A 25,676-nucleotide genomic window follows, 5' to 3' on the forward strand; every position below is an offset into this window, starting at 1 on the left:
CAATGCTATGGAATCCTGGGGGCTATAGGTTTAGAAGGTTTTTAGCCTTCTCTTCCAAAGAATGTTGTTGTCTCCTCAAACTGTGAATCCCAGGATGGTATAACATTGAGTCGTGGCAATTAAAGTGGTGTCAGACACAAAAGAAAGGAAGAGAAGAGATACAGACAAGAAGGAAAAGAAAGATGTGGAGAGATACAGACATGAAGGAAAGGAAAGATGGGAAGAGATACACGATGGAAAATGCAGGAGGAGATACAAACATAACTGAAAGGAAAAAAAGAGGAGACATACAGACACGCTTTGGCTCAGCACTATGATTTCATGTCAAGGAGAGAGATTGGGAAGAGGACCTTTGTTAACTAGGAATCATACATTAGTCAGATATTCATAACCTGGGGGGAGGGGTTGTCTGTATATGCAAATGCAGATATTTCAATTTATGCGGGGGGAAGGATTTCAAACCCAAACACGTCTGGATCCAAACATTTCAGAAAAGGGATACTCAACCTGTACTTCATTTCTGAAATAATGACTACCACAACAGCTATTATTGCAAGTACTGCTTGAGTATATCAGGGGATGACAATTCTTGGAAAAGATTATAATGTTTTGTAAGGGAAAATAACATAGGAAAAGAAAAATAATGCAGAATATAGCATTACAAGAATATGATACGATCAAGGAAAGATCAGCTTCTTGAGTTTGCAAGATCTGAGGAGAGCTATTCAGAATAGAGTGTCCTATGGGGAGGTATTTCTTTCAAAAGCAGACTGATGGCACAAACCAACAAATAATTGACGAGTGTTTTCAGAATAAAATGTATATGATAGCATTCAGAATTGACACAAACCAAGGCAGGAAATCATGTCAAACATGGTGATCATATATTTCTTTTTTGAACAACAGCAGGAGGATGGAAAGGGGAACAAATGCAATTCCTTTGTAGATGGCTGGCATTAGATCACTAAACGGTAACCCTGGTTTGGCGTGCATCTACACTGTAGAATTAATGCAACTTGACACCCTTTCAACTGCCATAACCCAATGCTATGGAATCGTGGCAGTGGTAATTTTTTCAATTTCTTTAGCCCTTTTTGCACAAGATTGATAGTGTCTCATCAAACTACTAATCCCAGGATTCCATACCGTCAAGCTATGTAAATTAAAGGGATATCAAAATGCATTAGTTCTATTGTGCATAGATCACCCCCAGTTTCTTATTCAGTGCTGTTCTTCAGGTTTTCTTACAGTTTATGTTATAGGCTTTGCTTTTACCCAGTAGCAATATTGGAGTGGTCATTTAAAGTCCATTCAGTGGCTATTACAACTTGTGTATTGATGGCAAAGTTTTGTCCATACACCGGACTGACACTGAGCTCTGGGTAAATAGGTGCTACTTGTTTAAGCAGGTATTGGATTCATCTTTACAGAAGCGAGTAAAACATTTAACCATCTATGTAATTCAAACATACACTGGCATAATGCCTTTAGGGTATTTCAGTCTACATGGTTTTAATGTTGATGTATGCCTTACCTGTAGAAGTCATTAGGATTAGCATCAGGATGTAAAGGGAAGGTTTGCTTGTCTGCATGATTTGATGTCAAGTCAAAAGACAGAAAATGTGTAATTTAAACATCTGAATGCATACGTATTTATAGGTCCCCATGATACGTTTACAGGTAAGTCTTGCGCACTGATGCTCCAGAATCAGAAACTCTTGGTTCATTGCTTCCCAAGAAAGCATATTGTTCCAAAACAAAAATGCAAAGTACCATACATTTACATCAAGATATTTAGGGTTCACTGAGTTGCAAATATACTTTTAAAATTATTGTCAAGGTTTCCCATTTTTATGGTTTATGTTTGTTGCCCACCTTGAGTTTTTATAGTTCAGGTTAAAGGAATAAAGTGTATTGAACTGAAGAGTACAGTGTTGTTTGTACATTAAGAACACCAAGAGACATAGAAAGTGTGATTATACCCCTGTCGTCTAAGGACTTTATTGCATGAGAGAAGCAAACCAGCACTGAAGACTGTAGCGAAAGTCCCAAAATAAATTTTGGAAAACTTGTGCCTTCACCCATTTTTAGTCTGCTTTGTGGGGGAAAAGAAAAACAAAACAAAAAAAAATCCTGTAGAGTGTATGAAACTAGATATTGTTTGCAAAACCTGTGGTTTGATGCCAAAAGGTAAAGAGGAAACGGGCATTGTTCATTGCCAATCCTGGAATAAGGATCTAATTATTCAGAGGTATTATGTAAAGCTGTTGATGTTGCATACACTATATTCCCAAAATCATATGGGGAATGATGCTGTCATTGAATCATAGAGTTGGAAGCGGCCACAAGGACCAGCCGATCCAATTCCATTCTGCCCCGACAGATGACCATCCAGCCTCTTCTTAAAAGCTTCCAGAGAAGGAAACTCCACTACACTCATGGGCAACATATTCCATTGTCAGGATGTGTTCTTCCTAATGTTTAGGTGGCGTTTTATTTTATTTTTGAATTCATTGCTCCAAGTCACTCCACCCACAGCCGAAGGGCAAATCCATGAGGTATCACCCAGCCAATATCTGTGCATTTCATTTTGTTTCTGCCTTACATTTCACCCTGTTAAAATTCAGTTTGTTAGTTTCTGCCCATTGCTCTTATCTGTTAAGGAATCTGATCCTGTAACACCTGGGGTATTACTCCCAGTTTGGTGTAAATTTGAGAAGCAGGCCTTTTATTCCATTATCCAAGTCATTGATAAAGATTTTGAACAACACCAGGCCCAAGACACGCCCCATTGGTCACTTCTCTTTAGGATGAGGAGTAGCCATTGACAAGCACCAATTCTCAGTTCACCTACAGTAGCATTGTCATACCCAGATTTCATTGGCTTCTTTGTGAGCATGTCATGAGGAACTTCCAGAAGTCAAGAAATGTGTCATCCACAGCAATCCCTTCATCTATTAAGCGTTTAATGCTAACAAAAAGGGAAATTAGGTTCATCTGACATTACTTGTTTTTGAGAAAGTCACGTTGGCTTTTTTGTGAGTATGGCATTCCTTTCTAAATGCTTTCAGATTTTCTCTTTAATGGTCTTCTCCAGAATCTTTCCTGGTATTGGTGTCATGCCAACTGGGCAGTCATTGTTTGGGTCCTCTTTTTTAGCACTTGTCAATGATGGGAACATTTGCCTTCTTCCAGTTTGCTGGAACTTCTCCTGTTCTTTGTGAATTCTCAAAGATGATGTTGCACTCCAGCACTGGAACACCCTTTCACCCAAAACCACACCAGAGTCCAGTACTCCATTAAAAGAATGTTTATTAAAGAAAGTATATAAAGAGAAAAAAGGCAAAATACAAAAGAGTAAGTAAAATATATAAAATGCACTTTCAAAAAAAAAAGCCAGAGTTCAGTAACAGTAATCCAAAAATGCCTGGTTAGAACACAAAACCAAGAAATCCAAAAGCATAACATTAATCCAAAGGTATACCCAGGAACATGAAGACAAGAACTTCTTTAAGGTAATTTCTCCAAAGATACATAGGAATAAACAGGAACATGAAACAGGAACATGAAACAGGAGCCTTGACAATACATGAACCAAGGACTTGGAATCATTAACAGGAGACTGATCTCCTTAGCAACATTGTCTCCTCTGAAAGGTTTCAAGCAAACCACTTAATTTAAGCCCTCCAAGACACCCATGGCATCATGACTAACACATCTAGACTTAAAGGTCTTATCTCCAATCCTCTTAGAATATATAGTTTGCCGGCTTTTCACAGCCTGCATTCTCAGGTCTAATCTATTTTCCCTTGAAAACGTCTCATCTTCCCAAGGCCTTTTTTCAAGGGAACTGGTACTTTAATGTTCCCCTGTTGCCTGGGAATGAACTGAAGAATCCATAATGTTAGCCTCGTCTGCCTGCATTTCCCTCAAAACACTCAAAGACTCCTCATTTTTGAACCCCTCATCACCCTCATCCTGTGGATATTCAGAAAAATCCTCTGAAGCTACAACAGATTATTATAATGAGGCCAGAATGATAGTGAGTTTTGCACTGGGAACCAAACCTTGGCACTTGCAGAGTGCAGGGCTCTGAGGTTTAAGCCATAGTCTCCCTCATGACTTCTTTTCTAGCCTTTGATCCACCCTTTCACCCTTTCCTTATGAGTGTCATGCCTTCTTTATATTACAAGCTTAGGGATAGGGAACCTTGTTTGTGATGTGTGGGCTGCAAATACAACAAATCCATTGATATTGATGAATGAATGAATTTTATTGTGACAGTCACAGACCAGGAGTATAACGCATTAAAACATTAAAATCAGAGGGGTTAAAAAAAAAAAGAAATACATTAACATTAAGAACAATAATTCAAAACATTAAAAGCAAACAGTCCCCAACATTAACATTAAGATAAATGATTCAAAACATTAAAAGCAGAAAGTCTTCAACATGGAGTCGTCTGGATGAGCTCTTATAAAATCTGCTGGTATAGACACTAAAATGGATAGGTTAAAACATTATCCTTTAAAATCATCCACAAGCTGCCTCTGTATTTTTATAGGAGCAGCACAAAACTTAATCACCCTTAGCCATTAATAAGGATATTCTTCCCAATTTTCAAATATTGTATTTTTCAATAAATACCTCTAAACAATACTTGGTAGTCTCAGTTCCTTTGTGATTGATGCTTTAAATTCAGCTGGGGTGGGTAAGGCATTCAGAGCCATTATTGATATGCAAAGACCAATTATAATGCAAATACAATTATAATGTATCCAAGAATAAGTACTAAATGCACTGCAAGATTGAAAATGCCAAGAATTCTTGAGCTGACCTGATCAATTTATTCAAAGTATAAATGAATAATAAAATATGTTCGATAACAACATCCTTTGATTTATTTATTAGGCATGTGCGATCCATCAAAAAAATGGTTCAATGCTTCAAAAGTAGGGGCGCTGGCGCTTCGTTTCTAAAGTCATTTCCAAATTTTGAAGCAAAAAATTCAAAGCTTTCCGAAACTTCCAAATCTTCATATCTACCTCCTTAATGGCGGAGGCACATGCACATGAAGGAAAATATTATCGTCAATGGGGAAAATTAAAGGCCCTCTCTCTCACTCATTTTTGAGGTATCCTAATGAAATTTGCTACAGTGGTAGAACACTAAATCCACTGTTAGCTCACCAAATCTAAGAATGTTTGATTTATCCTCAGATTTTTGGTGAATTTTAAATTTTTTATAAAAAATATTTTTAATAATAACAAAAATCTGTTCCTGGTTTGAAAGTGTTATTTCCTGTTTCATTGGGTTGTCTTTACTTTGAAAGTCATTGTTCTAATTCTGAAACTTTGTTTTTGTGGCTGAAACTCTATGAAATTGGTGGACAGTGTCCCAGAAAACCATAATGTGCTAACATAGCACCATGTTCCTTGTGCAAAGACAAAGTTTTGCCAGCGTAAAGTTTTGCCATGTTTCTATGACAGAACCAATTAGGAAATGACATTTATCAACCAGGAACAGAAATCATAGTATACTATCAAAACACTCCTGACAGATGGTCATCAGCCTATGAATAAGGAAATCTGTTCCTGGTTTGAAAGTGTTATTTTCTGTTTCATTGGGTTTTCTGGGGCTGAGAGTTTGTGACTTGCCCAAGATCACCCAGTGGGTTTCCATAGCTGAGTGGGGAATCAAGCCACAATCATAGTCAAAATCTCAAACCACTGCACTACAACATGCTGTCCCAAAAAGGGGCCCATGGTTTATTCCTATGAGGCTTAGCCCTCTTCTACTCATGAGTGGCTTTCTTCCTATGAGGCTTAGCTCACTTCCGATGTTACACTATGTCTTATGAAAAAAAACCTCAGTCTTTTATTTTTATGAATGCTCCCATGAGAAAATGTATAAGGATGTGGGTGAACTACAATTCCCAAAAGTCTTGGGTCAACCTTCCCATAATTCATAGCTGCCCATGTTAGGTCTGTCTGCCAAGCCTGGTCCAGATCTGTCACTTTTCTTCTTATCCCAGATTATATGGCAGTGGGGACTCATATAATCCAGTTTAAATCAGATAGTCTGGGATAAGATCCTGGGATATAGGGCAGTGTAGTTCCAGCCTAAGGCCCTTTCCACACTGTCCCTATATCCCAGGATCTTATCCCAGATTATACGGCAATTTATTATTTATTTATTTACAGCATTTATATTCCGCCCTTCTCACCCCGAAGGGGACTCAGGGTGGATCACATTGCACACATAAAGGCAAACATTCAATGCCATGACATAGAACACAGACAGAGACAAGACGAGGCCTCGAACTCATGACCTCTTGGTCAGAGTGATTTGTTGATTTGTTGCAGCTGGCTTGCTTTCCAGCCTGCGCCACAGCCCAGTCCTGCAATGGGGATATATATTATCCTCCTCCTCCTCCTCCTCCTCCTCCTCCTCCTCCTCCTCTCCCCCTTCTTCTCCTGGAGGAGAAGGTTTGCAAAGCTTTGGAGAACTTTGTGAAAAAGAGGGAGAGAGAAAAGGAAGCCAAGGGAAACTTCATCTCCTTTTCCCCCTACTTCTTCCTTCCTTCCTTCCTTCCTTCCTTCCTTCATTCCTTCATTCCTTCATTTCTTCCTTCCCTCTTTCCTTCCTTCCCTCCTCGATCAGAGGCAGTGTGCTACAAGATCTGGAGCAAGCCGATGCTGCTGAAGCCTGGGCAGAGAGGCTGCAAAGGGAGCTGGACATTGGAGAGAGCCCTCTGAGAGCAGGTAGTTAGCCCGGTTAGTTGGAGCAGCAGCTAGCAGGGCACCCTTTCCTCCCCCTTTTCCTTCCACTCATTCCTCACTCCTCGCTCCAGCTCCCTCCATGTTTTGCACACAGGGAAGCACATTCTTGCAAAATGCGCCCCTTCTCTTCTACAGACGGCTTTCCCTGCTTCTCTTTGCCCCTTTTGCCTTCTTTCCCTCCTTCTCCTCCAGGAGTAAAAATGCTCCAGTGTCAGAACCCTGCTACTAGAGCCTGGATGTGGCTCTGAGTTTCAGGGTCACTGACATTGATAAGACACCTGCGACTCAGGACTCGGAGAAGAAACGGCTGCTGGACTTGGCGGGGAATTTGCGCGGGGTTTTGCTGAGCGGGAAGAGACTTTTCAAATGAGGGGGAGGGTATATAAAGGATGGTTGGCCGGAGCCTCCCATTCTTGGCTTTTTTGATGTTCATGTTTCCTACAGTAAAAGTTTCTGGTGATATCACAGAGAGTCTCGTGTGTTCATTCAGGAGCGGCTGTGGTGAGCTGACACTAAGCCAAGAATACGGACACCATCTCGCTGTAGCGGTGAGGTGTAACATGCAAGTGGAGGATGAAGGGCTCTTGGGCGCAGGAGGAGGAAGGTCGGAAAGGGCCACTCCCGAGCCGGACGCTGAGTTCCACCAGCTGGCGGCCCTGGCGTCATCCACCGCTTATGCCCAGCCAAATGAGGTAACCCAGAGGCGTGGAGTGGTGCGGGGAGACAGCACCGGAGGAGAGGAAGGTTCACCTTCCCCAGGCCCACAAAGGATGGTGTTTCTGGAGGAGAGGATGTCGGCGATGGAGACCACCCTGGCAGTGATGTCGAGGGCGATGGAGCGCCTGGCGTTTTTGGCGGAGCCAGAGAGAGGAAGGGAACTTCGGGCTGGCTCAATGTGGGACGTGAGCGCGGGAAGCAGCCAGGGCTTTGCAGACCTCCCAGCACCGAAGGGAAGGGAAATGCGAAAGGAGCCCGGCGCCCGGCCCAAGACCCAAACAAGCCTGACGCGGGTGGAGGAGAGTGACGACGAAGGGGAAAAACCTCCGAGAATCCCAGCTACGCTCCCAGCTGAGACCCTGGTGCCCCTGGCGAATGCCGGGCGTGGCACAGGGCCAAGAGAAGCAGCAGCGGGGCACACTGGTCCGCAAGGGGGCTTGCGACGGGCGGAGAATTGGGGATTGCCACCACAGGGACCCCTACCGAGACGAGAGGAACTAAGGATCGAGTTTGGGGGAGAGTCCTCTGAACTGGATTTTTTCCTGACCACGGTGAGGGGCTATATGGAGGACAATGCTCACACTTTTAGGACGGAATCCAGCCGGATACGGGCCATTGGTGCAGTGTTGAAGAGGGGAGCGGCCAGCTGGTACGTTCAGCTGCACGCGCGGCGCGACCCATGTCTGGGGTCACTCCGACGCTTTATGGGGGCCCTGGAGACCCGTTTCCGAGATCCACTGGAGCAGATCCGGGCGAGGGAGAAGTTGAAGACCGTCTCCCAGGGGCAGAGGTCGGTATCTGAGTATGCGGAGGAGTTCCAATGCCTCGCCGAAAAGGTGCCGGAATGGTCTGCAGTAACAAAGATAGAACTCTTCAAAGAGGGTCTCAGGCGGGAGATCCTCTCCTGGGCGGTGCATCGTGATGAGCCTGACACACTGCGCGGATGGATTCAGCTGGCGGGGCGCGTCGAGACATCGCTGGCCCAGGCGAGGAGGCACCGAGGAGGGCTACAGCAGCGGCCGCAGATGAAAGAGGGGAGCCGGAAGGAGGGATCAACCCCAGCCGGGAGGAGAACGGAGCCGACAGGGAACGTGAGCGCCAGCAGGAGTGGCTGCTTCGTGTGCGGCCGGTTGGGCCACAGGGCTGCCGAGTGCTGGCAGAGAAAAGGGGAAGGCGGAGGCCAGCCCAAACCAAGAGCCGTGGCAGGAAAACGCGCCGAGGAAGAACCACCGATGAGGCACCACTCGGGGGGGTTGGTAAGTCAGGACAAAGCTATGATAGTGGTCCCCATTCAGCTTGAAAATGGCAGCAAACAAGCAACCTGCAAAGCATTTGTGGATTGTGGATGTTCCAGGAACATCATCTCCCCTGAATTAGCCGAGGGATTGGGATGCGAAAGAACGAACCTAGAATCCCCAATAGCTTTTTCGCAGTTGGACGGATCCACAGCATCGGGATCGTTAGCTAAGTACAGTGCCGAAGATGTAAAGTGTAAGATAGGGAGTTGGGAAGGAAAGGTGTCATTTGTGATATCACAAATAGCCAGCTATAATGTTATACTAGGCATGCCGTGGCTGGGGCAGGCCAACCCGCAAATCAACTGGGAGGATAAGAGCATGATCTTCAGGATGAATTTGGAAGAAGGGAGCCAGGAAGTTGAGAGGGAGCCAGGGAAAAGGGGGGAGGAAGACTCTATCAGAATAGCAGAACTGGCAGATAAATTACCCCCAGAGTATCGGGATTTTGTGGACGTGTTTGATGAGAAGGAAGCAGACAATTTCCCACCGAAGCGGAGAGTTGAAGTGAAAATAGAGCTAGTCCCAGGAGCAGAGCTTCCCAAGGCAAAAATATACCCGATGTCAGCTAGGGAAAAGGAGGAACTGAGAAAATACATTGATAAAAACCTAGCAAGGGGTTTCATAGAGCCTTCAAATTCCCCTCTAGGGGCGCCTGTGTTGTTCAGGCGGAAAAAGGACCAAACGCTGAGGCTCTGCATTGACTACAGGGGCCTAAATGCAATCAGTACTGTAAATAAATACCCCCTACCCTTAGTGAAGGACTTGATCGCCCAGTTATCGGAAGGACAGATATTCACTAAATTGGACTTAATTGAGGCCTACCATAAATTGCAGATCAAACCAGAGGACAGGTGGAAGACGGCCTTCTCCTGCGCATTCGGATTATTCAATTATCGTGTGCTCCCCTTCGGTTTGTGCGGGGGAGGGGCCGCGTTCATGCAATTAATCAACGAAGTATTGCATCCATTGTTGTACAAGGGAGTCTTTATTTTTTTAGATGACATATTGATAATATCTCGAACTAAGGAGCAACACGTAGAACTAGTCAGGGAAGTCCTACAAAAGTTGAGGGAAGCGAAACTGTATGCGAAGCTTGCCAAGTGCGAGTTCAATAAAGACCAGATAGACTTTCTGGGGTATAGGATTTCCTCCCAGGGAGTGGCGATGGACCCTGCGAAGGTGGAAGACGTGAGGGGGTGGGAAGCCCCCAAAACACGGAAGCAGCTGCAATCCTTCCTAGGGTTCGCAAACTTCTATAGAACATTTATCAAGGACTTTGCGCGCCTCACTTTGCCATTAACGGATTTGTTAAAAACTAAAGGCAGGGGAGAAACAGCCAAAGTGAAGGCCCCAGGGGCCAAACTGACATGGACAATAGAATGCCAGGAAGCTTTCGAAGCCCTTAAAAAGCGTTTTACTGAGGAACCTGTCCTACAGCACCCTGATATGTCTAAGGCCTTTGTACTACATTGCGATGCGTCAGACCGGGCATATGGGGCAGTTCTGCTGCAGAAAGACGAGGGGGGGAACCTGAAGCCATGTGGCTATCTGTCAAAAAAGTTTAGCGATACAGAAAAAAACTGGCCGATTTGGGAGAGAGAAGCCTTAGCGATTCTAAAAGCACTAGAGTGCTGGAGACACTTTCTGGAAGGAAGTGGAACACCGTTTGAGGTGTGGACTGATCATAGAAATTTACAGTATCTAAGATCCCCTCGTAAACTATCAGCGAAGCAAATTAGATGGGCCCAATATTTCAGCCGTTTTGATTTCAGACTCAGATTCTTCCAGGGGAAACATAACATACTCGCTGACGCTCTCTCTCGGATGCCTCAGCACGGGGGAGGAATTCAGGAATCTGAAGGGAGCCTGTTCCTAGATAAGCAGTGGGGCCTGGCAGTACTAACTCGAGCACAAGCGGCCAAAGAAAACAAACGTACTGCCATTTCCACGGGGGGAGGAGAAATATGGGAGGAAGAGTTGAAGCGAGCGTATGGAATGGACAAATGGTTACAAACTAACAAAGAAAAGGGAGAATTGTGTGGGGATTTGGTGTTTGTAAATAAGAAATTGTATATTCCTGAATGTTTAAGACGAGAAATGTTAAGGAAGTGTGATGAACCATGGGCCTTGTAGTCCTGCTCAGGACATTGTAATCCCTGATGAAGATGAAAACTTGGGTTTTTTACCTTCCCAGTCTGAACTGGATTCCTCTCAGCCAGATCTTTCCCAGGCAGATCTGGAAACCTTGCACCTGCAAGAAAGTTGTGCCCCAGAAGTATGTCAAACAACCCCAGAGCCTACTTCTCCCGTGTTCTTGCGCCGGGAGTTTTGTAAACAACAGAGAAGTTTGGATTCAGCTTCGCGCAGGAGTGCGAGGATAGCAGCTAAGAATGTTACCAATTAACATTGGTTCTCGTGAGAATCTTTAAGGAGTTTAACATCTGGTCTCAGAGTTTAGCTTTCGTTTCTGATTCCCAGAGAACCGCTTTGGTGAGAAAGTTGGACTCTATATAGGTGTTTTGCCCGCGTAGCAACTTCGCGGAGTCAATTCGTCAGCCTGCGGAGCGAGTTGTGTTTGGACAGCGCGCTCCGATTCAAGCCTCGCTTCAGCTCAAGCCTTGCCTTGCTATCCAGCCTTCGCCTTGCTTCCCAGCCTTGTTTACCTACGGACTTTGCCTTGTTTCCCAGGACTAATCCTTGCCTTGTTTCACGGATTTTACCAAGTTATTCCACGGACCTTGTTCTTGTTCTTAGTTACCTTGTTCCACGTTCAAGCCTTGTTTCAAGTATCAAGTTATTTCCTAGCCACGCTCAAGTTTTATGGACTAAAGGACCTTGTCATCTCCCCTCACTTTGCTTGGCAAAGTGAGTGTTTCGGTTATTGGATTACAACTTTGGACCTTAATATTTCTTATTGGACATTGCTTTTTTGGACTAATTCTGACCTTTCCTGAAGGGTCTAATTCTGGACTATTTTCTACACTTGTTTTTATTAACTTTATATATTCCTTCAATAAAGATATTAGTTAGATTCTGGCCTCTGTGTATGGTTATTGGTGCCTCTGCCGCCTGGGTCGTGACAGTTTGACTCCGCCACCCATAAGCACCAACTAACCGAGGCCAGGATGTCTACCGGAGCCGCGCCGGCTGGACAGCCGCTCAGCTACACCATCAGCAAGGACGAAGTGGACCGCATCCGTGACAGACTCAACGCGCAGGATGGAGAAATAAAAGGGTTGAGGGAGCGCGGAGTTCGCCTCCCGGCCATGGCGTTGCCTACCAAGTTTTCTGGAGAAGCTGCTAAGGTTCATGTTTTCCGCCGCCAATGTCAAGCTTATCTAGAGGCCCGTGATGCCGAGTTTCCCCAAGAAGACATCAAGGTGGCGTGGGTCTACAGTCTTCTAGATGGACCAGCGGCTAGCTGGGCGACGGCCCTGTTTGATCAAGCCTCCCCCCACCTAAATTCAGCACAACGCTTCTTGGATCACCTTAAGGAGACCTGGGGAATCGAGGACAATTTGGAGGCAGCCGGTCACAAACTCCGGCGCCTCCTTCAAGGAGACAGACCCATGTCTCAGTACATAGCCGAGTTCCGCGTGCTGGCCCACAACACCGGCTGGAACGATGTAGCCCTCAGAGGACAATTTCGGGAGGGTCTCAACATTGAAATGCTGGAAGAAATCTCCAAGGTGGATCCTCCCCAGACCCTCGAGGCACTCATTGATCAATGTTTACGGGCTGAAGTCATGATTGCCAACAGGAAACAATGGGTTCGAGGCCAGGGCGGTAGAGCCGGGGCAAAACCCCCCGCTCCCGCCAGTGTTCAGCCACGTCCGGTGTGGAGACCCCCGCCGCCAACCCCATACCCCAGAGGAGGCGAGGAGGTGCCGATGCAGTTGGGCAATGTGCGTCCCAGACTAGATGCCGCCGAGAAGGCCCGTCGTCAACGCTTGAACCTCTGCTGGTACTGCGGGAACGGGGGCCACTTCGCCAGAGAGTGCCCAGCCAAAGGGAAGCCTGCCGCCCGTCTTGCGGCGGCGTCCTCCACGGAGTCGAAGGCGTCTGAGCCGACTGGCACACAGCCGGCGGGGGAAGCCAACGACCGGGTGTAGAGAGGCTCGCCAACCCGGTCAAAAAATCCATCCAAGAGCCGCCAACCGGGGTCCTGTTCCTTCTCGTGGTCACATTATGGTCAGCAAAAAGGGGACCCGTCATGATCCACGCCATGATAGACTCTGGAGCTACCAACAATTTCATCGATAGAGAGTATGCCGACTCTCTGGGATTACAATATCATGATTTCAAGAATGCCCGTGTGGTGCAAGCCATAGACGGCCGTCCCCTCAAGACGGGCCCCGTAAGCCAGTGGTCGGAACCCACCAGGATGTGGATAAGGGAACATATGGAAGAGATTTCCTTCTTTGTTACCGAGGTTCCCCATTTCCCTGTGATTTTGGGAATTCCATGGCTGACACTCCACGACCCTAACATTTCCTGGTCCAACAGAGAACTGCAGTTTGCTTCACCGTACTGCCAAAACCATTGCCTCGTAGCCAAGGTATGCCATGCCACAGACTCCGAGCCCATCATCACCTTGCCAAAGAAGTACTCCGAGTATTGGGATGTATTCAATGAGAAAGAAGCCGAAAAATTACCCCCACATAGACCTTATGACTGTGCCATTGACTTGGTGGAGGGGGCCCCGATCCCGCGAGGGCATCTCTACTCCCTGACTGAACCAGAGCAAGAAGCTCTCAGGGAATTCTTAGAGACAAACCTTCGCAAGGGGTTCATCAGACCCTCTCAATCCCCAGCCGCCTCCCCAGTGATGTTTGTGAAGAAGAAGTCAGGGGAATTACGCTTGGTGGTGGACTACAGAGCATTGAACAATATCACCAAGCGGAACAGCTATCCCCTGCCCTTAATCTCGGATCTACTGGACCGACTTCGAGGAGCCAAGGTCTACACCAAGCTGGATCTTCGGGGGGCTTACAATCTAGTTCGCATCAGAGAAGGGGACGAGTGGAAGACCGCCTTCCAGACTAAATTCGGATTATTCGAGTCCCGAGTTATGAATTTCGGTTTATGCGGAGCTCCCGCAACGTTCCAGCATTTTGTCAACGATATTTTTCAGGACTATCTAGACAGATTCTTGATAATCTACCTGGACGATTTTTTGGTGTTTTCCAGATCACAATCAGAACATGAGAACCACGTCAAAATGGTGTTGCAACGATTGCGGGATCATGGACTTTATGCCAAACTAGAAAAATGCGCTTTTGATCTACAAGAGGTAGATTTCCTTGGCTACCGCATCTCGCCTCTAGGGCTTTCCATGGATCCAGCCAAAGTTTCAGCAGTATTGGAATGGCGGGCGCCAACTAACAAGAAAGAGGTGCAGCGTTTCTTGGGGTTCGCGAACTACTACCGCAAGTTCATTCCAGATTTTGCCCGCTGGTCCGACCCCATCACTAGCTGCATCCGTGGAAAGCAGCCTTTCCGCTGGACTGATCAAGCAGAGAAAGGGTTCCAGCAACTGAAGAAACTATTCACCTCCCAGCCAATTCTACAGCACCCAAATCCTGGAACCCCTTTTGTGGTGCAAGCGGACGCCTCTGATGTGGCAATTGGGGCTGTACTCTTACAACCGGTGGGAGAACACCTCCATCCCTGTGCCTTTTATTCTCGTCAACTAACCACACCAGAGAGGAATTACACCATTTGGGAAAAAGAACTACTGGCCATAAAGGCAGCCTTTGAAACTTGGAGACATTGGCTAGAAGGGGCCAAATTCCCCATTGAAGTCCACACTGATCATCGTAATCTAGAACATCTAAGAACTGCCCGCAAACTAAATCAGAGGCAGCAACGTTGGGCTTTATTCTTTGAACGTTTCAACTTCCAGATCCATTATGTGACCCCAGCTCAAACCAAGCAAGCAGACGCCCTGTCACGTAAACCGGAATACGCTGCAGGACGCAAGGAGACCTTTGAATCCCAACTGCTACAACCTGAGAACTTTGCCACGCTCACAGTGGGGAACACCAAATCCAGTCCCATTGGTTCAACTTCCCCTACTCCAGGACCCATCTGTGCTCAAGAAATCAGGGCTAGTCAGCAAGCAGATGCCTGGGCGCAGGACCAACTTCGCCAAGGTCTGCATTTTCCCTTTTCGCTTAAAGATGGGCTGCTCTGCTATAGAAATCATGTTTATATCCCACCCGGACCGGGCAGGGAAAAAGCGCTTCGTCTGTGTCATGACTGCAAACCAGCAGGACACTTCGGACTATTTAAAACCATGCATTTGATCCTAAGAGATTTTTGGTGGCCCAAGATCCGCAAGGATGTGGAAAAATATGTCAACACCTGCCCAGTATGCCAGCGCTCCAAGATACGAAGGGAGAAGCCCTCAGGGCTTTTACACCCCCTTCCTACCCCATCTCGCCCATGGGAAATAATTTCCGCGGATTTCATCACTGACCTACCACCTTCCTGTGGATTCACCACGATCTTAGTGGTGGTGGACCTATTCACCAAGTTAGCCCATTTCATTCCCTGCGAAGGCCTCCCCACGGCTAAAGAAACTGCGGATCTATTTCTTCAGCATGTTTTCAGACTACATGGATTGCCCAAGAGTTTAGTCACAGACCGTGGATCTCAATTCACCTCTCGTTTTTGGAAGGCACTACAAAAACTACTGGGCATAGACTCTCGCTTATCTTCAGCTCATCATCCCCAAACAGATGGGCAAACGGAGCGCACCAATGCCACTTTGGAGCAGTATCTTCGCTGTTATGTAAACTACCAACAGGACAATTGGGCTTCTCTGTTACCACTGTCTGAGTTTGCCTACAATAATGGAGTTCAAGCTTCTACAAAAGAAACGCCGTTCTTTGCAAACTACGGTTTCCATCCACGTTTCTTTCCCCCTGTCATTGAAACTTCAGAAGTTCCCGCAGCAGAGGATTGGCTGCAGGAACTCACAGCGGTGCAACAACTTTTACTCCAGCAACTGGACCAAGCCAAGGAGGACTATAAACGCCACGCTGACAAACACCGCCAGCCGGGCCCCGAAATCAAGGTAGGAGATCGGGTTTTCCTGTCCACTCGCTTTCTGCCCTCCCACCGCCCATGCCGGAAGTTAGATGCCCGCTTCATTGGCCCCTATCCAGTGGTGGCGCAATTAAACCCCGTGACTTTCAAACTACAACTTCCGCGTTCAATGCGCATTCACCCAGTGTTTCACCGTTCCCTGCTCCTTCCGGCGGATGGTGTGCGTCCTGATACAGACCAACCGGCCCCCCCTCCTGTTTTGATGAATGGGGAGGAGGAGTTCGAGGTTGAGGACATTTTGGATTCTCGCTTTCATCGCCGCCGCCTACAATATCTCATTGACTGGGTGGGTTTTGGGCCTGAGGAACGCTCTTGGGAAGACGCCTCCACAGTCCATGCTCCTGATCTAACCCGTCGCTTCCATCTGACCTATCCCACCAAACCGCGACCTCGCGCCTCGGGGAGAGGACCCCAGTTTGGGAGGGGCCCTGAGGAGGGGGATAGTGTGATGAACCATGGGCCTTGTAGTCCTGCTCAGGACATTGTAATCCCTGATGAAGATGAAAACTTGGGTTTTTTACCTTCCCAGTCTGAACTGGATTCCTCTCAGCCAGATCTTTCCCAGGCAGATCTGGAAACCTTGCACCTGCAAGAAAGTTGTGCCCCAGAAGTATGTCAAACAACCCCAGAGCCTACTTCTCCCGTGTTCTTGCGCCGGGAGTTTTGTAAACAACAGAGAAGTTTGGATTCAGCTTCGCGCAGGAGTGCGAGGATAGCAGCTAAGAATGTTACCAATTAACATTGGTTCTCGTGAGAATCTTTAAGGAGTTTAACATCTGGTCTCAGAGTTTAGCTTTCGTTTCTGATTCCCAGAGAACCGCTTTGGTGAGAAAGTTGGACTCTATATAGGTGTTTTGCCCGCGTAGCAACTTCGCGGAGTCAATTCGTCAGCCTGCGGAGCGAGTTGTGTTTGGACAGCGCGCTCCGATTCAAGCCTCGCTTCAGCTCAAGCCTTGCCTTGCTATCCAGCCTTCGCCTTGCTTCCCAGCCTTGTTTACCTACGGACTTTGCCTTGTTTCCCAGGACTAATCCTTGCCTTGTTTCACGGATTTTACCAAGTTATTCCACGGACCTTGTTCTTGTTCTTAGTTACCTTGTTCCACGTTCAAGCCTTGTTTCAAGTATCAAGTTATTTCCTAGCCACGCTCAAGTTTTATGGACTAAAGGACCTTGTCATCTCCCCTCACTTTGCTTGGCAAAGTGAGTGTTTCGGTTATTGGATTACAACTTTGGACCTTAATATTTCTTATTGGACATTGCTTTTTTGGACTAATTCTGACCTTTCCTGAAGGGTCTAATTCTGGACTATTTTCTACACTTGTTTTTATTAACTTTATATATTCCTTCAATAAAGATATTAGTTAGATTCTGGCCTCTGTGTATGGTTATTGGTGCCTCTGCCGCCTGGGTCGTGACAAGGAAGTGCCACGATAACAAGGGTGCGGGTCATCTAGGCCCCACCAGGACTATTAAACTGTTGGCCAAACAATGCTGGTGGCCCGGAATGAGGAAAGACGCCAGGGGGTACGTCACGCAGTGTGAATTATGTGCAGAGGGAAAAACACCACCGGGGAAGCCCCAGGGGCTATTGCAGAAGGTGGTGGAGCCCATGAGGCCATGGGAATGCGTGGCCATGGATTTTGTAGGCGAACTACCCCCCAGCAGAGGCCACAGATACATTTGGACAATATTGGACCTATTCTCAAAACAGGCACACTTTGTGGCCCTGCCAAAACTCCCCTCAGCTGAAAAACTTGCTGATTTGTATGTGAAGCATGTATATCGCCTACATGGGTGTCCCGACAAAATAATTAGCGACCGGGGAGTCCAATTTACTGCAAAATTTTGGGGAAAATTCTTACAGATGTTAGGAGCAGAAAGGAACCTGAGCTCGGCTTTTCATCCCGCAACCAACGGGGGAGTCGAACGCACCCAACAAACACTGTGCCAATTCTTGAGGATGTACACCAATTATAGACAGGATGATTGGGCGGACCTTCTACCGTTTGCTGAGATGGCTTTTAACGGGGCCGTACATTCGGCCACAGGTCGTGCCCCATTCGAAATAGTATACGGACAGGAGGTGGCACCTTTCCCCAGGCTACCCGAGTGGAAGGAAGGAGAGGGCCAGACCGACAAGGAATGGCCGGCCAAAATTAAGCAAGGGTGGCAGACCGTGGTGGAGGCATTGCGGGAAACACAAAGGAAGTACAAGCTCTTTGCAGATCGTAGGCGCCGAGAGGGGGACAAATTGGGCGAAGGGGATCTGGTTTGGCTGAGCACAAAAAACCTGAAATTGGGGTTCCCATCTAAAAAATTGGCTCCACGCTATATAGGGCCGTTCAGGGTAGCAAAAAGAATAAACGAAGTGACCTATGAGCTGAGGCTACCCAAGGACCTAGGAAAGGTACACCCGGTATTCCATTGCAGCCTGTTAAAAAAGTATAAAGGAACTCTGGACAGCGGAGAACAATAGTTGTGTGTAATCTTTTCCTTCCAGGACGAAGGGGAGGAGGACGCCATGTCAGAACCCTGCTACTAGAGCCTGGATGTGGCTCTGAGTTTCAGGGTCACTGACATTGATAAGACACCTGCGACTCAGGACTCGGAGAAGAAACGGCTGCTGGACTTGGCGGGGAATTTGCGCGGGGTTTTGCTGAGCGGGAAGAGACTTTTCAAATGAGGGGGAGGGTATATAAAGGATGGTTGGCCGGAGCCTCCCATTCTTGGCTTTTTTGATGTTCATGTTTCCTACAGTAAAAGTTTCTGGTGATATCACAGAGAGTCTCGTGTGTTCATTCAGGAGCGGCTGTGGTGAGCTGACACTCCAGGCTTGCTTTCTATGGGGCTCTTAAGCCCGATGCAGGAGATTAGTTGAAAATGCTTTCTCATATATCCGAAGGTATTCTGAAAGGTATTCCAAGGATGGGCTCCAGTGCTTTGAATTGGTAGGTTAATTCCGAAGGGCCAAACCACTTCTGAACCCTGTTCAATTGTATTACAATTATCAATTTTATTACAATTAATGAGGTTTCTGATATTTTTGCTCAACCCTATTATTTATTTATTTCAAAAATGGAAGTGCTACCAAAAACATAACAATAATCATTGTTCCAGTGGGAGGGGGTAGCAAATAATTCTATGAACAATTATTTTATCTACTTCTATAGATATGAAAAAATAAGAAATCTTATTAGAAACAACATAATAAACCCCTTTCACAATTTCCCTGTGAGGGAAAAGATGAAGGGCACTCTGCTCCATGAACACATTCGCCTTTTTGTCTTCTACATTCGGTTTGTGTTGTTGGACGATCAAACATACAGGCATATCCTAGAGAGAGAGAAAGTGTTGGACTGTGGTATTTTGACATTCTGACACACTCAGCACTACAAATACTGGTTTTTCATTCTTTCATATCCCAGGCAATGATAACTGGAATGCTGCTGGCAGTCCCATGCTGTACTCACTTGCATCAATGATTCATTTACTAGGTCTAGTTTGGACAACTACCAGGATTCAAGTCATAATTTGGGAACAGAGGCCTTTTTTTGTAGTTGATAACCTATGAATTAGGTGCCCCGGTGGCGAAGTGTGTTAAAGCACTGAGCTAGAGACCGAAAGGTCCCAGGTTCAAACCCCGGGAGCGGCGGGAGCGGGCGCTGTTAACTCCAGCTTCTGCCAACCTAGCAGTTCGAAAACATGCCAATGTGAGTAGATCAATAGGTATCGCTCCGGCTGGAAGGTAACGATGGAGCATGCCTATGGCCACATGACCTTGGAGGTGTCTATGGACAACGCCGGCCCTTCGGCTTAGAAATGGAGATGAGCACCAACCCCCAGAGTCAGACATGACTGGACTTAATGTCAGGGGAAAACCTTTACCTTTACCTTTTATCCTATGAATTACAAAAAAAGGTATCTGTTCCAAATTATGACTTGAATCCTGGTAGCTGTCCAAACTAAAGTAGACCTACTAAATCAACCTTTTGTAGTTGATATCTTATGAATGAAGAGCCCCCAGAGGTGTAGAGGGTTAAACCACTGAGTTGCTGAACTTGCTGACCGAAAGGTTGGAAGTTCGAATCCTGTTTTTTTTTTTTAAAGGGTTTGGATGTTGCCTGCTTGGCAATTTCACACTTTGCAATGACTGTAAAATCACCTCTTAAATCACCTCATTCTTTATAAGATTTAGAGCTGGAAGGGGTGGGATCAGTGATATCATTCATCTAGGAGATAGACTATAAATTTACATTTACAGAGTTACGTGATTATTGTGTGTTAGAACACTACTTCTTAAACACCCCAAATTGAGTCATGAGAAATTTGGCAACAGTAAAATGTTTCTGAAGGCCACTTATTTACAGAAATCTGTTAATGACAACATGTAGTGTTTCCAATGGACTCTGCAGAAAAAGTTTCAGCTGACCTTCACTAAAGGAAAACCAATCTGCCTTTTTAAGCCTTGCAAAAACTGGTTTATTATAGTATGTGACAACATTTGGAAAAAATATGTCCCTGGTTTGAAAGTTTTTAATTGTGTGGTCTTTACTTTGAAAATAGTTATTATACTCCAGAAACTTCATTTTTGTGGCTGCCACAAACTGTTTCGAATTGGTTGAGACTCTAGCAAAATATGCTTCAGGATGTCCCACAAAAACAAAGGTTTTGCAGTTTAATACACTTTTTCCACGTTTTTATTATAGAACCCATTAGGAAATGACATTTAAAACCCAGGGAATATGTAAGATCTATAGATTATGATTTTTTACCTGGAGATGCCAAGAGGGTCCAGCAAAGGATAACAATGGAAAGGCTGGCAATTTTCATGACTGTATGGGATAAGATCAGAAGTATCAGCTCTACTCAATTTCCCAGGTGAGACACGAAACTCAAATGTGCCCTGAAACTGAAAGGCAAACAGACAACAAGAAATCACTTTGGCCAAAGTATCTACCAAGCCCTAGCACTGCTTTCAGTCCAACCAAAGTTTTTTTCAACTACAGTACCAGTATTTTATATAACTTCAGAGTTATATAGACAATAACAAATTTCTCATGAGAATATCTTTATCTAATATACACATGGCATCATCATCATCATCATCATCATCATCATCATCATCATCATCATACCCCACTTTTTTCTGGATTGAGAACAGAAGTAATCTGAGGTCTATGTGACCAGCACAGCATGTAACCAGAGCATGCTTTCTGTTTAAGAGGATGTTCACAGGGTCTTCCACTATATGTAGCAATAATAATAATAATAATAATAATAATAATAATAATAATAATAATAATTTTATTTCTTACCCACCTCTTCTTGTTTGAAACCCATGTGAGGCAGATTGCAACATAGCTAAAACAATGTGTTGTCGAAGGCTTTCATGGCCAGGATCACAGGGTTGTTGTATGTTTTCTAGGCTGTATGGCCATGTTCCAGAAGTATTCTCTCATGACGTTTCGCCCACATCTATGGCAAGCATCCTCAGAGGTTGTGAGGTATTTCCACAGATATATATATATAAAGCTTCCTTGCTTAGTTTCTCCATACCTCACAACCTCTGAGGGTGCCTGCCATAGATGTGAGCGAAACATCAGGAGAGAATACTTCTGGAACACGGCCATACAGCCCGGAAAACATACAACAACCTATAGCTAAAATAGATTCTCATTATAAACATATAAAAATACACATATTAAAATGTATTTCTATGAATACATGTATTAAAATACATAGAACAAAGCTTAAAATATAGTGAACACAAGAAGCAAGTTCAAAATTCATAATTAAAACTGACTGAGTGGGCCTTCCAGAAGAGATAGATCTTCAGAAATGTTTTAATTTCCAACAGCTCTTTAAGCTGTCAGATCTCTTCTGGCAGGTCATTACACAGTGGTGGGGCGGTTGATGAAGAGATCCTCTTGGTGATGGTTGCAAGTCGGTTCTGACACGCTGGAGTAGCAGCCCCCCAGATGACCAAAGTGTTTAGGATGGATTGTATAGGAGAAAGTGATCCTGTAGGTAACCTGGACCTAAACTATGTAGGACTTTAAAGGTCAAAACCAAACTTTGTACTTTGCCTAGAAACTAACAGGCAGCCAGTGGAGTGAATTTAGTATGGGTGTAATATGCTTATTACTAGATATTCCTGTAACTAATCTGGCTGCTGTATTTTGAACCAATTGGAGTTTATGAACTTGGTACAAAAGTAACCCACTGTAAAGTGCATTGCAGAAGTCCAACCTTGAGGTTACCAGTACATGCACACCATATTTGGATCCTCCAAATCTAGGAAGGGCTGCAGCTAGCAGATCAGCCAAAATTGGTAATAAGCACTCTTGACTGTCACATCTACCTGGACTGACATTTGGAGAGACAGATCCAGGAGCACTCTCAACCCAGTCTTTCAGGGGCCGGGCTGTGGCGCAGCTGGCTAGTAACCAGCTGCTATAAATCACTACTGACCGAGAGGTCATGAGTTCGAAGTCCGGGTCGGGTTAAGCCCCCAACCATTAATAGCCCCGGCTTGCTGTTGACCTATGCAGCCCCGAAAGACAGTTGCACCTGTCAATTAGGGAAATTTCGGGACGCTTTATGCGGGAGGCTAATTTACAACACCATAAAACTGCCAGCAAAACACGAGGAAAGGAATGCGGAAGTACAACCACTACTGGACGGTGAAGCAACAGCTCCCCCTGTGGCTGGAATCGTGAAGCTGGAAAAATGTTAAAAATGCCTCTGAGTCTGTCTAATGTATGTTGTTTGTCTGTTGGCATTGAATGTTTGCCGTATATGTGTTCATTGTAATCCGCCCTGAGTCCCCTTCGGGGTGAGAAGGGCGGAATATAAATACTGTAAATAAATAAATAAATAAATAAATAGGGGAGTGTTACCCTATCCAGAACTAGTTGACACACCTCTAGTCCCATATTAGGACCCTTGAAGACAAGCACCTCTGTTTTGTCTGGATTCAATTACAATTTGTTTTTCCTCATCCAGCACATTACCTCCTCTAGGCATTCATTCAGAGGAGACACACTATCCATGGCTGTAGCTGTTTTTGAAGACATGGAAAAATACATTTGGGTGTCATCATCATACTGATAACACCTTGCCCCATGGCTCCAGATGATTTCTCCTAGTGGTTTCATGTAAATATTAATAAGCATTGGGGACAGAATGGCACCTTGTGGGATGCGATTTAACAGTTCCTTTTTGAGGAGCAATTTTCCCCAAGCACCATCATCTGGAACCTGCCTGCAAGGTATGACTAGAACCACTGCAACACAGTGCCTCCAATTTCCAAATCTATCAGGTGTTCCAGAAGGATACCATGGTCAATGATATCAAATGTACCTGAGAGGTCTAGAAGCACCAACAGCGGCACACATCCTACTAAGGGGACCATAGCAGTCTCAACTCCCTATCCTGCTCTGAAGCCAGTTTGAAATGGGTCAAGGAAGTATGTGATCCAAGACCTCCTGGAGTTCCCAATTACCTTGCCCCCCCCAAAAAAAGAGAAGACTAGCCAGTAATTAGTAAAATCCAACAGATCCAGAGAGGCCTTTTTCAACAGTGGTCTAACTACTGCTTCTTTTAAACAGGATGGAAAATTCCCCTCTTTGAGAGATGTATGAATAATTTGCTGTGTTTGAAATCAAATTGCACCTCCTCCCTGGATAACCAACCAAGAAGGGCATGGATCAGGAAAGCAGGTTGTCCTCCTTACTTGCCCCAGCAGCTTGTCCACATCAACAGTACTCACCAACTGGCACTGATCAGTGTAATCCCACTTCCAGAGTTGCTGGACACCTTGTTTTTGGCTTCTGCTCCTTAGTCAGCTCTTATGCAAGAGAATTTGTGAAATTGTTGTTAAAGGTGTAATAGTGAGCTCGTGAAGGTCTTAATAATGGGGTCCAAGGGGATGGTACCTGAGTTAAACCTCTTACTATTCTGAACAGCTCAGTTGGACTTGAGTCCACAGAAACAATGTGTGCAGAAAGAAAGCAGGGGTAGTTTGTAGTCTTCATCCCTGCAAGGGTAGACTGTAGCTGTGATACTAGCCCTGACCAGAAAATCATTTGCCCATGACAACTCAGAGATATTGATAACTTCTGCTCAGAAATCCATATTTTCCGAGCTGAAAATCCCATCAAGGGTATGACTTGCTGAGTAGGTCGGTCCAGAAACCAGTTGGGATAGGCCCATGTTTGTCATGGATACCACGAACTCCTGAGCTGCACCTGACAATCTGGCCTTCAGTGGTATGCTGAAGTCACCACTGATTGTTGGCCCTGGACACATAATGCTGCAGAATTCTTGGGATAGCCCAAATGATTGATCCCAACAAACAAAACAGGCCATGGGTAGATGTCAGATACTGTCATGATAGAGTTGATCAGATTTACTAAAACAAATCACCATGCAGCTGAAACTTTAATTCTTACTTTATGTTAACAATTGAAACTTGACAGAAATCTCAAGTCAAATAGCAAGGAAGAGAAAAAGGCTGCTATCAAATTTCTTGAATGTGATAGAAGGCTCACTTACATATAACTCTCCAGGTAGAAGTTATTGGCATGAATGTTCCTGAGAGAATGGTGGAAAAACTACACTTGTTGCTCCCACAAAGTCATAATGGGAGCACTGAAGAGCAGTGAGTTAGTCTGAAGATGCTCCGTGTCTTCTGCACATACCTTTTTAACTTATTTTTACATCATGTGATTAGACTAGCAAATCATTTCTTAAAATGAAGTGGGTGTACAAAGGATCCCAGTGTGCTTTTCAACACCTGCAGGAAAGTGGCTGTGTGGGCCTTTGTATCCTGTAAAGGGGTTTTTATGTTATCAAGCAACAATAACCAAGTTATGTTTCCTTTGCACATGGGATGGGTAGGATGCATTGGAATCAAGAGGAATCACAAGAAAGTTGATAGTATAAGGAATGTTAATGCATTCCTTAAGAATTCCTTCCTCAACCTCAAGAAGGTTGAGTTGTGCAGCTCTAATATCGTTTCCATTTTCTCCTGTAAGAGACACTGTGAAGTATAACAGCAACTAGTACACATGAAACATGGGAACAGCCAGTCCAGACGTTTTACATCCTAGGCCTGTAGTACTTAAAGTAGTATTTTAAGTGGTGGTTCATTGGCTGGCACAAGTCCACTGAAATTTTCCAGGAGATAAAGAAACATTTATGGTCAATAGGTGCAAACATGGTATTGGTCCCTAGAATATTGAGCCAGCAAGGTATAGTGGTTTGAGTATCAGACTAGGATTCTGGGATGTCATGGTTTAAATCTCTACTCAGCCATAGCACCCATTTCGTGATATTGGGCAATTCACAGTCTCTCAATCTCCAAAAAAAACCGTGATAATATCCTCTGTACATATAGAGAAAACCTTAGGATGAGTTCAGTTGAATGCAGTGCTTGGGTCATTGGATCCATCATCATCATAAGTGATTCCTCATGGCCTAGTATGATTGTCTTCTAAAAGTGGGCTCTTACTGTGACTGTAGAGCCCTATTCCAGACCTGCATGGTCTTTCACGTGATGACATACATTTTCAGTTGGAAGGCGGTCCTGACAAGGGATTGCTTGATGCACCTTTCTCTTGGTACCTTTCTTCCTTTCACTCTCTATTTGTGCCTTCCCAAACTCTGCAGCACTGTTTGTAACAGGTGACCTCCAGTTAGAACACTCAAGCTCCAGGGCTTCCCATTTTATTCCACATTTTCAAGATTAGTTTTAAGCCCATCA

At 45.2% G+C, this 25,676-nt stretch overlaps 1 long non-coding RNA gene across 1 annotated transcript; it reads right to left on the minus strand.

Annotated features, from left to right (window-relative positions):
• Window positions 1-18,741: 18,741 nt before the first annotated feature.
• On the minus strand, window positions 18,742-24,587 carry LOC134296051 (uncharacterized). Its single transcript, XR_010002619.1, has 4 exons — window positions 24,467-24,587; window positions 23,682-23,759; window positions 20,683-20,819; window positions 18,742-19,243 (listed from the first exon to the last, which is right to left on the minus strand). It is a non-coding gene; the product is annotated as an uncharacterized LOC134296051 (long non-coding RNA).
• Window positions 24,588-25,676: the final 1,089 nt, after the last annotated feature.

Source organism: Anolis carolinensis, chromosome 1 (assembly GCF_035594765.1).
Source record: "Anolis carolinensis isolate JA03-04 chromosome 1, rAnoCar3.1.pri, whole genome shotgun sequence".
Classification (NCBI taxonomy): domain Eukaryota; kingdom Metazoa; phylum Chordata; class Lepidosauria; order Squamata; family Dactyloidae; genus Anolis; species Anolis carolinensis.